Source organism: Athene cunicularia (assembly GCF_003259725.1).
Source record: "Athene cunicularia isolate RWA chromosome 7 unlocalized genomic scaffold, athCun1 chr7_part1, whole genome shotgun sequence".
Classification (NCBI taxonomy): Eukaryota; Metazoa; Chordata; class Aves; order Strigiformes; family Strigidae; genus Athene; species Athene cunicularia.
The window spans coordinates 17,153,529-17,171,409 of NW_020799107.1; the positions used below are offsets into that span (position 1 = coordinate 17,153,529).

General features: G+C 37.2%; 1 protein-coding gene across 5 annotated transcripts in view; it reads right to left on the reverse strand.

Annotated features, from left to right (window-relative positions):
* B3GALT1 (beta-1,3-galactosyltransferase 1) overlaps window positions 1-17,881 on the reverse strand; it is a 200,151-nt gene that overhangs the window by 86,012 nt on the left and 96,258 nt on the right. The window contains exon 1 of one of the 5 annotated variants that reach the window (XM_026852549.1): window positions 10,033-10,105. The exons of the other annotated variants lie outside the window; for them this stretch is intronic. The gene's annotated coding sequence lies outside the window, so the exon portion shown is untranslated. Of the gene's footprint in view, window positions 1-10,032; window positions 10,106-17,881 lie in introns of those variants that run through there. 5 annotated transcript variants of the gene reach the window in all.

Genomic DNA, 17,881 nt, shown 5'->3' on the forward strand with positions numbered 1-17,881 from the left:
TGGGGTGGGGGGTGGGGGGTGCGGAATGTAGAAAAACTGTTCTGGACATGCACAAGTGTCCAAGAGATCACTTGGGCTGTGAAGTAACTTTGTTGACTAAAATGTACTGTCACTAGTGCTTAAACCAATAGACTGCAGATCAAATTCAACAGCTTGATTGTTATCAGTGGAAAAGACAGGTTATTTGTAAGGTTTAGCAGTCACCCGACTTGGAAGGAGTCTGGAGATAGGCTGTTGTTACATGACTTGATAATAATTTACTGATAGGCAATGCAAGTACCTTTTTATTTTGAACAGCATCAAGGTGAGAATCCCTGTTCTGCCTTAGCGCTACAGGATTAAGTGGGATGTGGCCCGTTCCTTCCTCTCACAGCTGAAATGAAGGCACCAAAGCTGTGGAGATGAGCCTATCAATTATGCTTCTTGCTGAAGGATGAGCCATAACCAGCATCAGCTTTTGGGGCGGAGGGGTGGGGTGTTTTTTTGTTTGTTTGTTTGTTTTAATCTCAACACCAATCTATCCACCAACACAGTTTTATGTATTAAGATGATTGTAAAAATAATTCATGCCAATACTCTGTGGGCTTCTGCCCCTCCCGTAGTTTTTGTCTCCCCCGCATCTAGGTCCTTGCCTTACTTGTTATTGGTTAAATAATTAAAACTGTCTGTACCAAAATACTTCATTGTTGCTAACTGCTACATGTCATAGTGATGGATTGGCAAACAAATGTTTTCAATCATGTAATAATAATTTTAAAAAATACAAATGGGCATTAAATGAATAGCTAGCAAAGTTAAAGGATTGTACAGTCAAAGGTCAGAATAATTGTGGTGCTGTGAGTACTTTTCAAAAGGTTAACTCATCCATTTTAACTTCAGTGACATTTTGGTGGCCTTTTAGAGAAGCAAGCAGGTTTTTACCAGTGCAACATTCAAATACACTTAACTTAGATTTTAGAATACTTTGGAAGAAGATGATGAAGGAGTAATTCAGATTTCCATGTAATTTAACAGCAGTGCCCCTACATACTTCTGAAATTCATTGGACTTTCTTGGCGAGCTTTTTGTAGAAAAGGAAGAAATTATAATTTTCATGATTGCAACCTAAGATTTATTTTCCTGTCAGGGTCAGGAATGTAATCTGGGAAGCACGTTTGGGTCCAGCAGACACTATATCCTTTAAAACAATTAAAAATCCTTCAGTGGCCTGGTTGCAACCAGGCTACAAAATCCTTAAGAAAACTGCTGAGATTTATTTTTTAAAATAAAGTCACATGAGTAACTTTAGATCACTTCAAGTTAGATCATTATAAACGACTGTAGATGCTTCTGTTTTGGCTTTTCAGAAGCATCAATTAAATTATAAGCAAATTAGCATAGTAAACAATGTAATCATCCTAAGAGATATTAAAAACCGTATGTGTGTATCAGCTTGTAAAGAACAAATGAAGCAACAGGACCATGAAAGGTAAAAAAAAAAAATTAAAAATATGTATGCTGTCTTTTCCAAGAGAACAATTGAAATAGGCTTCTACAGTCACTCAAGTCCTGATCTGGACTGTAGGCAGGAATAAAAAATCTTTATTGTTAAGATGTAAAGAATTATAGCAGTTATGTTGACACATAATTCCCCAGTATTGACATTTATTAAAAGGAACAGATACTGCACCCAGCTGCAGAGATCTCAATTAGGCTTGCCTGAGAACAAGACAGAAAAGAAGTGAGACCAATAGTTTTCTGAGGTCACAGAATTTCTTGCAAACTCGCTGTTGTCTTGAATGATCTTTAGAGGACCTTTCTAAACTCTCTTTCTGAGCTGCCCTCATTATTTGTGTAATTCCAGTTGTGGTCTGCCCTAAATGTTGCTGATATAGCAAAGCTTGGAATGGATCAGCACTGATTACACATTCAATCCAGTATGCATGTCATAATATCAGTGGCAAATAAATTTCAATGCTTGCTGAGACATTTTAATTAGAATTTTGTGTATCATTAAGAATATCTTTGCTTTTGCTTCTTTTTTTCCTAGTTGATATTTTCTCTGCCTTGCATGTCACTAGGGACCCAGAATTTGAATATTTTCCCTAAATAAATGTTGCACTTACATTTATTTTTTTTAGGGCACTTTTCGAAAGGCCATTCATTCTCATTCCTTGGATGAATGCTGTAGCTACACTGCATGGCAGAAAAAGGCAGTGAGTACTAGCAGCCTGTATAAATCTGCTGTGTTAGGTGCTCTCTGATCCTATTTGGCCCCCTTCCTCAGCACGGCGGTGGGTGAGGTTACAGACCACTGGAAGCTGAGAACGATAATAGTTGTTCTATGTGTCTGTGTCTGAGTGCAACTTCAACAAACAGAAAAAGTAATTTTTCCTCCTAAACCAACAGATAAATGAAAAGCCTCTATAAGCCCCAGGGAAAAGGAGATGTGGGAGGAGCCTCTTGACTTAGGGCATCTTGGTCTTCCTAGCTTCTGTCTAAGTAGTTGTATCTTACCAAGTTCATCCCCATGAGATGATGCTGATGGTGTCCAGATCAGGAAATGGAGAGGCAAGTCTGTTTATCCTGGGTAGGAACAAACTGTAAGAAATCTGATTCTTGAATTTCATATGGTAATGGGGAACTGACACTTCCTTTTCTCATTGTTCTCACGTCGTCTCTGACTTCTTGTCCTGGTTTCAGCTGGGATAGAGTTATTTTTTCTTCTTAGTAGCTAGAATAGTGCTGTGCTTTGGATCCAGTATGGGATTTGGTATGAGAATGCTGACAATACATATGTTTTCAGTTGTCACTAGAGATCAAGGACTCTCCAAATCCCCATGTCCTGCCCGTGTGCAGGTGTACAAGAAGCTGGGAGGGAGCACAGCCAGAGCACCGCACCCAAACTGGCCAGTGAAATATTCCATATCATGTAACATCCAGTGTATAAAGGAGGGGCAGCTGGGAAGGAGGGGGTTCTTTCTAGCTTCCAGGATTGCTACTGTGGGATCTTGGTATTTCAGGATCACTAGTCAGGAATGGGATGGGTATCGGTGGGTGGTGAGCAATCACATTGTGCATTATCCATTTGTACTTTTACTGTTGTTATTGTTTTATTTTATTTAAATTACTAAACTGTTTTTATCACAATCTAGAAGCCTTCCTTTACCCCTCCAATTTACCCCCACCCCCTGGATGGGGGAGGGTGAGCAAACAGCTGTGGTGTTTGGCTGCCAGCCGGGCTTAAACCATGACACTTCTTGAAGAGCAAGCTCTTTTCTAACTCCCTTCCCTCACCACACCATACCTGTGTCTTGAACAGTTGTATTTGCCTTAGTTTTCTTCTCCTGCTCTTCTCACTGCTTGTCAGTCCTCTCTCTTTCCTGCTTCTTTGATTTTTCTATTTTTTGTTTGTTTTATAATAGAATAGAATAGACTATTTCAGTTTGAAAGAACCTACAATGATCTAGTCCAATTGCCTGACTAATTTAGGGCTGACCAAATGTTTAAGCATGTTATTTAGGGCATCTATTGTCCAAATGCCTCTTAAACACTGACAGGCTTGTGGCATCAACCACCTCTCTAGGAAGCCTGTTTCAGTGTTTGATCACCCTCTCAGTAAAGAAATGCTTCCTAATGTCCAGTCTAAACCTCCTCTGGTGCAGATTTGAAACATTCCCATGCATCCTATCACTGGATACCTCCCCTCCTCAGGAAGCTGTAGAGAGTGATGAGGTCTCTCCTCAGCCTCCTTTTCTCCAAACTAGACAAATGATGTCTTCATTAGTACTTCTCCTTATATCTTGTCAGAATTAAATTTCCTGACTACTAACTACACATATTTATCTCCTGTGACTCCTTTTTCTTTCTATCTGTCCTAAAACTATTCTTTCTCTGTTCCCCTCTGAATATTGTTCTTTTTTGCTTTGTTCTTTTCTCATTGCATTAGATTGTGAGTTACTGTGTCTCTCTTACACTTTAAAAATGTCTATTACTCAACACCAGAATATACAGACAACTTTTGCTTTTACAATTAAACAAAACCATTTTGTAGTAGTTATAGTATCAACACAGAAATGCAACGTTTTGGTGATAAAGCTGTATCTGTCATGTATGTAGCTACTATGTTTAGAAAACACTTGTAAAAAAGTTGCTGAATAATAGATTTTTTTTCTTTGCCAAGTGTACAATTCTGGAACCTTAGATATTATCATAAAAGCATATTTATATAAACTGTTTTAGATTTTGTTTATCCTGCAACATTTTAGAATCTAAATGTATAATTTATATACTACACCTTTAAATACTATTAAAATGTCTTCCTGACAGGTAAAATTAATAATGTTTTAAAAGTACCACCGCAAAAGAAGACAACATATGCATGCCTCTCTACATATCAGGGGAAAATTTAGATATTGCTGTGTCCTGTTTGCACTCCATTTGTATATGCATCGTAAAGTGCCTATAGCAAGTGCTAACATAACCCACAGAGGCCTGTAATTAATAACATATTTTAGTCAGTACAGAAGAATTTGCCTCTCATGAGGTACAACATTGCACTATTAGACTGCAGTCCAGGGCAACAAAACCCAATACAACACCAAGAAAAGATGCTGTGTTCTTTAGCTGATAAAACTTATGCATCATTCTGTGTATTTGAAATGCAGAGGACAAATGGATACACCCTTTTTTGTTGTAAGCTGAAAAAGTCACAGAGTGAAATATCTGAAAACTAAAGCTATATGAAAAATTAATTTTTCACAGCTGTAAGTGGAGGTCCAAAGGAGAGAACAACTTGGCTTAGATTAAATGCTTTTATTCCCAACAAAACAGAAAATCAAAACTTTTAATACAAACAAGACTTGTATTATTAGAAAATTGTAGACATGACAGACTGAATTTTAAGAATACTTGTGATAATATTTTGGAAGGGATGGAGCCATAGAGATCATTTCAACCCCTCTTTTAGCATTTTACTTTTAAATACTTGCACTGTCACAGAGGGCTGGAGACAGAGGGTGACTGTCATATCTGGGAACTGGAATATGGAGTGGGCATGAAATTACCCCTTCAAAGGGAAATGAGTATTAACAGACAAAAAAGAGAGATACTGTTTTAAAACAGCCACTAGCATGGTGGCTACGGTGATGTCTGGGAGGGAAAGAGGTAAGGTCAAATTAAGGTAGTGGAGAGAACTGACCATTTGTTTCCTATTGTTTGGCTGATGTCTAACAGAGTTGCCCAGTTCAAAGACATACAGGTTTGTTCAGGCAGGGCATGGGGGAGGAGGTGTTGGGTAGGGGTGTTGACAGTCATGAAGCTGACCTATCAATAGTTCTGTTTTTCTTGCAAAAACAATGAGATGATTTTTAGGTTGCAGTGAAGTTTCTAATAGTCTGAAACGTCTTACCCCACTTTACCGAGAACCACCAAATATGCAACACATCAGTGTTTTGTATAGTTTGTCTGCATAGAACCTTTTAAATTTTCCTCTTGACCTTGATGTGATTTTTTGACTTTTTTTTAATCAACTACTCCATCAGATATATGCCATGTTTTTCCTTTCTGAATGTAAATAGTCTTCTCCCATATTAATAATGTGTTTCAGTCTTGACTCCCTAGTTAAATCTGTTTGTTGGAAGAGCACTAGCATTAAATTTTATTAGAGCATATTATTAAACTGGAGATTAGTGAAGTTAGATGGTGTTTTGAATGTGTTACATCTTTCCCGAAATCCTTTAGTTGGCCTAACAGTATATGTTGTGCTACTGATTAATTATAGTCATGGAACTAACACTACAGCTGTCACTGAGAAGGCACATTGTGTTAAAAGATCATATCCTTTCAGGCACTTAAAATCTTTGTCAGTAAAATGTTACTCTGAATTTTAAAATTTTCCATCTTTCCACTCACAAGCAGGGTTCTTTATGTTTCTGGGTGGCTTAAGGCTTCTTAACTCCATCTCTTCTCCTCAGATAGCATGGGGATAGCCAAAATCCATTTCTCCTCATTTCATTCATTTCTGGATATTTTAATTGGCTTCCAGATAAAAGAAAAATGATTTTACAGAAGAACAAAGATTTTTTGATGAGTCTGAAGAAATTAATTTTAGAATAAAAGCTGGAAAAGCTGGAAAATTCAGCATGGCACCTCAGAGACGTAGGTCAGGCCAATTATTCAATGGATAGACAGCCACAAGTAACAGAATGGGTTTTCTGTGACCATGTGTCTCTGTTAAATTGAATCTTTGGACTATAACTTCACATAAATGTGTACCTGCTGCAGGCTGATATAGAATGAGATGTAAAAAGTCATACATCTTGAACTTAATGCAGGATTCTAGGAAATCAGCAAATGGAGATGATCTATAGAGACAAATTATTTCTCCAGCTCTCAACTCCTAACTGTCCAGTTAGAAAAGCCAGGACAGCACCACAGTTGCATCCTGAAAAAGGTTTGCTCTTGAGATATTCTGCAGGGTCAGTCTCTTCAGTCTTCCCTCTGGAGGACCCTGAGTGCAAAGGAATCCTAAGATAGCTATTTTTAGTCAGTACAAGGTCTTACTTACACTGCTGGAGCACGTAAAGGAGACCAAGATGTCATCAACTACTGACTTATTTATAAGCAATAAAGTAGCTTCTATAGGTGTATTGCTACATTTCTGTTAAGTCTTATTGATTTAGTTCTAGCCGAATTCTATCAGGATCTTCCAGCTGACTGAGCTGTTGGATTTGTTACTTCTGTCTTTGTAGAGAATAAAATTAATCTTTTTTTAAGGTAAAGAACTGCTCTATGATTACCATTTTTGTACTGAAGTTGTTAGTCTGCATCTTTTGCCTCCCTTCTTCCCAGATACAGCTATTCAGTCCCATACAACTTACAGTTCACTGGTCCTTCAATTCCTCCACCCATTAAGCACAAGCAACTCTTGTAAAGATGAAGAATCCTTGTGCTTCATTTGCACAAATTACCTGCAGTGATGTTAACTGGACAATGTGGGCATTCAGGAGCTCAGCAGAGTCAGTCCCTCTGGGCTGAAGGACGTATGTGCCTGTTGAGAGACTCTCATCCCATGAAGGTTCGACTGCTGGGAGGGATATGATTCACTCTCAGAAGTGTTGGCAGTTTTTGAGGTTAATCGTGTTTAATTGAATCTGACTCTGCATTTTTAGATAAACCATGTAATATGCTCATTTGAATTTACTATCAAACTTCTAATTCTTGCTTTTAAAAAGCCAACGAAATTGCATGAGAGAAAGTCCTGCATTGTAATTACTGCTGGCATTTAAATAGAGTAAGGAAATTCAAATCCTATTTCAAAGATAAGAGTTTTTTAAACAGAAACTTGGCCATAATGTATATATATAAATTTAACTCACAGCAGAAATAGAAGAGCTTGAAGATATTATTACTGGTGTGTTTTTAGACATAAAAGAAAGCTTATGGGAAACATGAAGACATGATACTAAAATATATCATAAGAATGTAGGAACATAAAATTAGACAAAGGACAGAGTTGGGTTTTTTTCCGAGTACCTTGACTTTGAAAAAAAGGAATGTACTGAGCTGTAATATCTGTATGCATATGTATAAGCATTCATGCAGTCATACATATGAATTACTTCTGCCTTCCCCATTAAATATATTTTTATGAACTGCTACCATGGAAGCTAGGGGTAAAATTCCCATCAATTTTAATGGCAGTGGAATCAGACCTTAGCTGTACTTAGTCATAAATATTTTCCAACTTCAGGCATTAGGATCAGGGATGTATGTTTATAGTGAATTATTTCTGCACTGTCATAGCCTCGGAACTCTGTTTAGCATTATCTTGAAGCATTTGATAATTATTACCACTGTTGCTTCATTTGAAGTTTTAAGGAACATGTTTTCGAAGGATAGTCAGTGTAACTCCAAACACTTGCAGCTGCCTGCCTGTTCCACACAAACAGGCCTTCCTGCTTGTGACAAATAATTGCTTGCACAGCTGAGGGCTATTGAAAAGCAATCACTTGCACCCTCCTTCATATGTGAAAAGAAAACGTTTATGGATACAGTAAGTCTATGGCAAATTCTGTTGCTGTAAGAAAGGAGACAGTTTACCTATAAGAAAGGGCTATGGAAAGTTGTACTACAATACTTTTGTGAGTCTATTTTACTATCTAGGAAATAAAGCTACTTAAAGAAAACTACTAATTAATGGCTCAAAATGCGTACCCTTTCTGTTATTCCAGTTGCTATATACTAGTCTAGTCATTTAAAGTGCATTTCCTTGTATTCTTCACATCACCTTCACACAGGGAAGTCTCATGTTTATCATATAGGATTAGATTAGTTAAATGGGTCAAAGTGGGTTTGTTTTCAGTATGCACCTGACAATACTTAGCGTACCTTATTTCCCAGTTTTCCTGTATGGTGAATAAACACTATTATCTTTGTGTTAAACAAGAGAGATAACTTTATTCAAATTTTAAAATATAAACCAGTAAAATTTTGCAGGGGAACTTGAGCAGGGGACTAGTATTTGTAAGAACTGTTTTTTGTGTGGAACACTCTCTGTTAACCCTCCCAGTAGGTGTATGTTGCCTCAGTAGAGGCAAAACCCAATATCTGTGTATGTTACCATGGCATCATCACTACTTGAAAATGTTTGTACTGGTTGCATTTTATTTGTGACAATCCAAGGCAAGGTTGTAGTAAGGGAGAATGTTGCTAAAACTAGCTGGTATGGCTGAGTGAAATATGCTTTTGGGAACAGAAAATTTTCTGGGTTTGTTGTTTGTTTTTCCTAGCTATGTCAGTTGGTCCAATAAAATATATTCTCTCTGCCTACAAACTTTACCTCACTTGTAACAACTATGTCACTCACAACTCAATGTTTGATAAGGGGGAAGTCCCAGTGGTATACATTAATTTAAAGCAAAGGGTAGTGTTTTGACTCTCTGAGCATGCCTTCTGTGATGTTATTAGACTGATAATAATAGGGATAGGTGCTATGCTAGATATCAAGAGAAAAGTTTTCTAGAGATTAGAATTTAAATGAAAGCTGACAAGCTGCAATAGACTTTGTAAGAAGCAAAATCAGACCCATAATGTCCATTAATGTAATTCAGCTACAATGAGGAGAAAATGGACTTACTTCAAGTTATTTATCAGTAATTAGATTTTAGCGAACAGAAAAGTAATGCAGGGCTACTCAAAGTAATTACAATTATTTTCTTACTAAGAGCTGTGATTTTATTTTACACTGTGTGTGCCATAACTCTGGGGTTTTTTTGAGTTTTTATGGCACCTACCTCAAAGGTACCATTCTTCAGCTCCAGCACAATCATAGTAAATTTCACATTTGCAGCCCAATGCATGGTAGAGATGGAATTTCTTTTTTATCCACAGATAATCATAATTTCCTTCAAAAATTGCATTGTTGATGGTTACATATCAAGAAAGTTTTATTACTATCTCCCAGTCATGTTGATAGTTAAAGCAATTCATCAACACTGTGCTTATGTGTTCTTTCAAATTAAACAATTTGTTACATTAATTTCCATGCAGAACAGGATTTTATTTTCCAGTTTTGCAAATGATTCTAGAATCCTGGTGTAAATAACATTTATGATCACAGTGGAAGAATAACTTTTGAAAAGAAAGCAGAATTTAACAAAATGTTGCATCTGGAGAGTTCTGTTATAATTCTGGAATATAATTAATGAACTAGTTTTGGACCTCTAGAAGCCAAAACAGAAATCAGAGCTATCATTTCAATACATAAAAATTGTAGGGAAATTTCCCAGGGGCTTTCATAGAGGTAGAATCAAGTCTTGAATTTTCATTTTAGTTGAATACTTGCTGTATCAATACGCATTCAAAAATCAAAATATTTTACTGCCCTTGTTCAAAGGACATAGCAACAACAGCCCACAAACTGAAACCTTCCATGTGAGCTTTGATATTTCTCAAAAAAGGTTGCTGTTATCTGGCAGAGAGTCAAATATACTATTACAAGGCTCCAAATGATTTCTAATTATTACTTGAATTGAAATGAAAAAAATGTACCTTTTTGGGGTGGAGATTCTGTTTAATCTCTAGATGCATAAACAAGAAGTAGCTAATCTTTGTGCCCTGTTCTATGTAATAGAAGAAAAGTTGGTGATGTAAAGGGTTATGTACATGATTTTTATTATTATCTCTGACTTCTAGTGTAATTACTGAAGGAGCAATAATGCACAGGAGAAAAAGCCAAAAACCCCCTACTGGTCTTCAATTGTAGCTGATGCAGTTCTAAATATAGTTTTTTAATGTGCACATATGGTTAAAGAATGATGGAGAAATACAGCAAAAACCTGCCTGAGGCCCTTTGGCAATGGAGAAAAACAGGCTGTTAGTCTTGGAATGGCAAAGGTCAGTTTTGCAACAGTGGCAGAGCAGGGCTCAGTCAGTGAAGAAAGAGCGGAAGGCTTGGAAGGGAAGCAAAGATTTGAGAACCTGGCTAGGAGAGGTCAGTGAATGTCTGGACAAGTGAAAGGGGGCTCACTGGCATGGCTTCCCCTTCTCCCTTTCTCTGTACAGAGACTGCAGTCCCCCCTGTTTCTGAGAACCCCACAGCAGTTAGCATGAGTCAGGCTTAGTTACTGTAGCTGTTAGTGTGAGCCAGAGAACTTTAATCAACTTTCTGTTGTAGCAGAATAAATGAAATACCATTATAAAATCCATCCCTATGGACACAATTTTCTGCACCCAGGCTGCCCCTGTGGGGTGCAGGGGCGAAGGGACCACAGAGCATGGTGAGAAGGCCTCAGGAAGCAGGGCTTTCTGCTTCTGCCACCAACCCTAAGAGAAGAGGGAGTTAGGGACAGTATCTGTGTGCCACCACCGTGGGTAAGTGGCTCCTCCTGGCTGAAAGGACATGAGTGCCCAAACGTCAGCAGAGAAGGGTTGTGCAAATAGGAATCAAGTGTTCAAAGCCAGCATCCATTCACCCAGCACGTGCAAAGGCAACAAGCTTTCAAGTGAGCAGCTCACTGCTCTGTGCCAACACCTAGACCTGTCCCTATGGCTTTTATGCTGGGGAAGCTTGTAAATCTATTCATTCTGTCATTAAAATGCTCACAAGTGCCAAAGAAATTTTGGTGGTATTTAGCTTCAGTACTCAGTGTGCAGTAAAATCTGACTCTTCTTATAAACATAAATTTATCCCCAAGAAACAGAATGAAAAGAGAAAAATGGTCTTGGGCTTTGGAATATTTCTCTTCCTTCTCTCTTGTCCTTAGAACTTCCACAGTTAAGAAGCAGACCTTAGTTTAATTGTTTTGGTTTCCCACTCAATTTTTATTTGGTTAGTGTGTTTTGCTGGTTGTGGTTTTATCTACTCCCGCCACAAATGTAAACTCTTTGTCTTCTTCTGTATTAGGCATGAATGCTTTATTCCGTGAAAAGGTGCAAGAAATCTGATATTGCCATAAAGTCCTTGCCAGGGGCATCTTCAGTGAAAGCACTGTGTTTTCTATAATTCATATTTTCAGAAGATGTTGTACAGTGCTTATTCCTGCAAAGGCATTTTCTACAAGAAATAACTTTTTATGTTAGTTCCAAAAATAACTATGATTTTCAAAGAAGTATGAAGATCATGGCTCAATGATTCATTCATTTATCCATCCTGAACAGCAGTTTGTGGCATGCCCTGAAGCTGGAGCAGCTGGATTAACTTTTGGCAATATACATGAAGGCACACGCTGTTCTCTTCACCCACAAATACGTAAAAGCATGGGATTTTCATAGCATGGAGTAGTTAAAATTTAGCTGCTTTATTTTATCCTTTAAAAAGATTGACAAGATAAAGCTTTGAATTTTGCTTTTTGTTACCATATTTTCCTATACTTTATGTTGTTGTAACATCACAGAAAAACTGCAGAATAGCTATTGCTGGGCAGAATAGAGCCATAGAAAAAATAATATTTCTACCATGAGCATGAACATGAATTAGTTTACCCAGTCTTAATGAGGCAGGATGCAATCCTTTAGTCCTTGTGACTATCACAGAGGTTTTATGTGCAGCAAACAGCCTGCTCTACAATGCTTGGATATTTGATTTGAAACATCTGTCCTACCTAAACAATAGACCAGATGTGCCATGTTACCATAATATTCTATTTCATAATGGAGTAAAATAAATAGCTGTACTCTTTTTGAAAGCCAAGCCATTTACTGAAGTGTGTGACTTCATAGTTATCTGAAAATATGAAAATGATGGTCTTAAATACACCTGACTCAATATACTTGTAACTTTTAGAGGTTAAGTTGAAATGGTTTGAGCATTTTTTACACCACCATGCAGGGACTTGCTGCAAAAATCCTCAAGACATCTACAAAGCCAGCTGATGCATTCATATATTGTTGCTTGGTGCTGCATTTACATTCTAGGTCAAATCCTGAAGCCAGTTGCCTATAAGCAAGGGTAGTTATTTCAGATACGGACCAAGCTATGCAACAGCCAGTTTTGGAGCCAGATGAACAGCTGGCTGAGATTTCTTTGCTTATAATCTATGATAAGGAGTATGTATGCTGCTTGTCCTAGAGAGAATCTTGAGCTTGTCTTAAAGATTGTCACTCAGTTCTGCCTTGAGGAAGACAACACTAGGTTTATTCCAGTGGCTTATTTAGTGGTGTCACTAAAAGTTTTGTTTAATGCAGTTTTTTAATAAAAAATTGAAGATATTTAAACCTGTGAATTTATATTCACAAATGTGAAACACTATAAAGAAATGAGAGGTATCTACATGAAAATGCTTTGTTATTTTGTACCCTGGTTCATTCTTATTTTAGTTTTAACTCATTAACATTACTGTAATCCCCCCCAAAATTTATGCCAGCCTGGTTAATTCCTCTTTCTGTAGTCAAAGGCATCAGGTAATTGTAAGATGAACAATTTTATATATTCTGCTGCATCTTATTTAATTTATATGGGCAGTTAGACATATCAGCATGTGAGAAAGCCACCTTCTTTTAGAATAGTTTCTTAGGCGGGAACACTGTTGCATAAATTGTCAGCAGTTGAGGCAGCCATGGGTGAAATGGCCTTTCTTATTAAATGTCACAAGATTTAATGTCACAGTATAATTGGGATGGAAGGATAATTGAGCTAAGCTCAACATGTCATTTTCTAACACGTTATTAATCTACAGGAGTGTTAAAATATGTTTTATAAAGTCTCTATTCACATGAAAATTGTTGGCTTGTACAAAAAACCCCCAACTTTTATTGCTGAGCTCATGAACAATTTTGGATTTTTTTCACAGAGAATTTAACTTGTAAGTAAAGTATACAGCAGAATGGAGCACAACAAAGAATTCATGATATAATAATTTCATATAGAGTTATTAGTTAAATACAGCTAACCAAGTCACTGAAGAAGACCCTTCTGTCTTAGTAAAAGTGCAATGTAGGACATTAAATACAGCGTTGTATCTTGAAATTTTTAGTTTTTTCTGTTACCTTTAAAGTAAAATACAATAGCAGTAGAGAAGCCTTTTGCAGTCATCATTACATTTCTGATGGTTTCTTTCTGAAATGTAAAAGCATATTTTTGGTTTTTTTTATGGCAAGGGTTATAGCATAGAATTATAATCATTTAGGTTGGAAAACAACTTTAAGCTTGTGGAGTTCAATCACAAACCTAGCACTGCCAAGTCCACCACTAAACCATGTCCCAAAGTGCCACATCTACATGTCTTTAAATGCCTCCAGGGATGGTGACTCAGTCATTTCCCTGGGCAGCCTGTTCCAATGCTTGACAGTGCTTTCAGTGAAGAAATTTTTCCTAATATCCAAGCTAAACGTCCCCTAGTGCAACTTCAGGCTGTTTCCTCTCATCCTGTCTGTTGTTGCTTGGGAACAGAGAGCAACACCCACCTCAATACAATCTCCTTTCAGGCAGTTGTAGAGAGTGATATGGTCTCCCCTCAGCCTCCTTCTCTCCAATTCCCTCAGCCACTCCCCATAGTACTTGTCCTCTAGGCACTTCACCAGCTTCGTTGCCCTTCTCTGGACACGCTCCAGCACCTCAATGTCTTTCCTGTACTGAGGGGCCCAAAACTAAACACAGTGATTGAGGTGTGGCCTCACCAGTGCCGAGTACAGGGGTAAGATCACTTCCCTGTCCCTGCTGGCCACGCTATTGCTGATACAAGCCAGGATGCTGTTGGCCTTCTTGGCCACCTGGGCACACTGCTGGCTCATATTCAACTGGCTATACACCAACACCCCTAGGTCATTTGCCACCAGGCAGCTTTCCAGCCACTCTTCCCCAGGCCTGCAGTGTTGCATGGGGCTGTTGTGACCCAAGTGCAGGACCAGGCATTTTAGCCTTGTTGAACCTCATACAGCTGGCCGTGGCCCATCAATACAGCCTGTCCAGATCCCTCTGTAGAGTCTTCCTACCCTCAAACAGATCGACATTCCCTCCCAACTTGGTGGTGACTGCAATATATTTATGTATTCCAAATGTATCTATTTTAAAATTTTATTTTTCTTTATAGTTCTTTTTTTTTCCCCAATATTTTTAACTGTTTATCCAACTGGAAGATGTAAAATGAGTAAATGAGACTAACACACGCACACAAAATATACTACAAGAATTCAGCTCCACCTTGACATTTTCTGGGGAAGCATTCTGTCTTTCATCACACAGGTTGTCTACCAGCTTTTGCCACTAAGAATCAATTAGAAAGAATGTAAAAAAAAACCCCACCAAAACTCAGAGCTCTTTGTTACTGTTTCTGATTTGAATAAATGTTAGGAAACAGTTAAAGCACATTTCTCTTGTGCTTTATGTCAGCTTACTTATCTCCAAATGGAAAACTGTTACTGTATTTGTCATCTTTTAAAGTGATGATGTCTTTTTGCTCAGGAAGCATTCTTACCAAAGAATGATTTTCCAACACGTTACAATTTCTACACTAAAAAGTCAGAAATGTTTTTAACCAGAAGTATTTTCCAATGAAATTATACTCTCTAAACCAAACAGAAAACCTAGTTTCACTGAAATTTAAGATGAGTGCCACTTTGCTGTGATTCAGAGGCTTACAAAGTCTGCATGATTTTGGGCCCAGAGTTGTGATTGTTTTCTTCATCACTATGAATATACAAAGTTTTTTATAGCCAAAAATTAGAAGTACTTAGGAAGCTTAATCTTTGTAAATGTTCTAGAAAATGAAGTCTTACAATTTAAAGAGTACTAACTCTAGTTTTAAATATAAAATGAGAAGGTTATCCAAGCAATATATGCTTTGTCTTCTTCCCTCTCAAAGAAACAAAATAAGGATAAGAGAATTGTTTAGAATTTGGTGCACATTCATTCAGTTTTCAGATCTTTTTGCCCATTTAACTGTTTCTTCATCAACCGTGTTCAGCATAATTTATCACATTATTTTAATCTATATTAAAGCTCCGAGTTTAGAAAACGCTTTAGTTGTGCAGAATGGCTGAAATAAATGGCAGAGAATTACAGAATACTGCCCTTTCTAAAGTAGCCACAGTAGAAAAATATGAAAAATATAGGTCTATCTGATAGTATTTGCGGGAGAGATTTAGTATGATGAAAATCCTATTTCAAAGTAATATGGTAGTATTAAAGGGCTTATTTTCTAATTCTTGCTTCCAAGAGGAAGTAATCAAAGACAACCAGCCAGACTGACAGCACTTAATTCTACACTTTTTTTATACAGTATCAGTCCAAATATGTTCAGGCCCCCAAGGAAGTGGGATGCCAGGCCGAGTAGATAGGAGGATTGTACAAAAAAACCTATGTGTTACTCTGTTGAACTGTAGTGCAGCCTCCCCATCTGTCAGTGGAATTAAGCTCAGCTCAGTTGTTTATATGCTGAAAGAACTGAATGCAGCCAACCTTATTCTTAAATGACTAATTTAAAGGTGGTGATTCTGAGAAATGCACATTTATGAGGAATTCCGTCTTTTTTGTTGAGATGCCAGACAGTAGCCCAGAGTTTACACATACTTTGTCTAGGATGCCTAGTCCTACTAAAAGTAGCTGAGGAGAAATCTCAGATAGCACTGTCATGTAAATTTATGTAGTTTACTCTGAAATGTTGCATAGCTTAAACTCAGAACTGTAACTGTGTACAGAAGAACCATATGGCAAACTCAGGTGTTTTCAGGCACTGATAAATTACTGTGCAATTCTTCTGCTGGTATTTGCAACCTAGTATTAGAGAAGATAAAGAACTTTGCTTCAAAGCAACATAAAAATATTAGAAGTCAGTTCTTTTATTACAGCTGGCTAAAAAATTCCGCACAAAATTTCAGGACTTGTCTATTTCCTTCAAATATATTCTTCTTCTTAATTGTAAAAAAACAATGTCCTTTGTGGGGGTATTTTTGTTTGGTTGGGTTTTTTTCATGGTTTTGGGTTGCTGTTTGCTTGCTTTTTTTATGAAGAAAATAAGTTTTGGGTCAGCTTCTCTTCTGAATTCAAGAAGAGCCCTCATCAAAGTCAAATCCAAATGAATTACAGACAAGTTTGGTGGGTTTTTTTTGTTTTTTGTTTTTTTTGTTTTTTTTTTTTAACCTCAGAACAATATAAATACTTCATACAAATTGCTTGTACTGAAAAAAACAGAAGGAGGGGGTCAAGGTGTGTTTGTCCTATAGGAGGGAAAAAGATGGCAACATAGCAGCAGCTCTTCTATGAAATAAGGGAGACAAAGTGAAAGTTGCTTTCAATTAAATTAATGCTAATTAAGCTCCCTATCTAGCATGAGAAAAGCCTTTTATTTTGCTGGGTTTTTATCATCACTGATAGTCATACAAAACATAAGATAAAGCCTGCTCTCTAGTAGAAACAATTTGTAGCTGATATAGGCATATCAGGTAAACTTATCAAAGCAGACAAAAAACTCTGGCAAAAATTATTTCTTGAAAGTTGCACTAGTTCTGTATCTGAAAAAGCATCTGGGACTTCTTTTATCTGGCATTTTTTTGGATGGTGGGTTTTTTTGTTGTTGTTTTTTTTTTTTTTTTTCCAGTTTTATGCTGACATAACTGCAGTTGCCTGAAGTATTATAAAGGCTTTAGGGGGCCATCATCAGTTTTGGAAATTGCAAGTACTTCTTAAGAGGTCATACTTTGGGAATGAAATAAGAAAAGAGAAAATAATATGCCTTAAAAAGATTAATAAAAGAGGATTTCCATTTTGCAAGAATTTATTCCAACTTTTTTCAGAACACTGTATTTGCTCAGAACTAAAAAAAATCTGAAAAATTTCTGGATCTCTTGGGACAACCTGTCAGAAGTGAAGACAAAGGATCCCATGAATCTGATTTTTATTCAGTGAAAATTCATAAAATCAAAAATGCTGAAGGAAAATGCTTCCAGTTTATGAAAACAGATCTTGAGAAAACCTTTTTACTAAAATACTTCTGTTTATCATGTTTTCAAAGTATCTGGGCATAATTTACACAATGCACATAGGGATCAGCAATATTTCTAGTAAAAATGGGAAAAACATAATTGTTCTCTTCAGTGCACACATTTAAATACTAGCTATCCAATTAAGTCTGGGCAGAGGATGACAATGCACTCCTTTCCAGGATGAATGAATTCAAGTGTTACATTCCTAACATTGACACTGCTCCAAGGCTGGTTGGTTGTCTCTTGCCAAGACAACTGTTAGTTTCAGGCAAATGTAAGCAAAATTCAGATAGAATGAGTAATTTCTTGAATTACTGAATCACTTAGTTATAGTGGTATGTACAGACTTTTGCAGGAGTGGATAAACAGCCTTTCACTGAGAGGAAAGGTCAGACTCAGTGTTAGGCGCAAAGAAATAGTTCTGGCCACTGATGCCATCAGTGAGCATCAAGTCAAGTGCCACCTGGAATAAAAGTCAGGC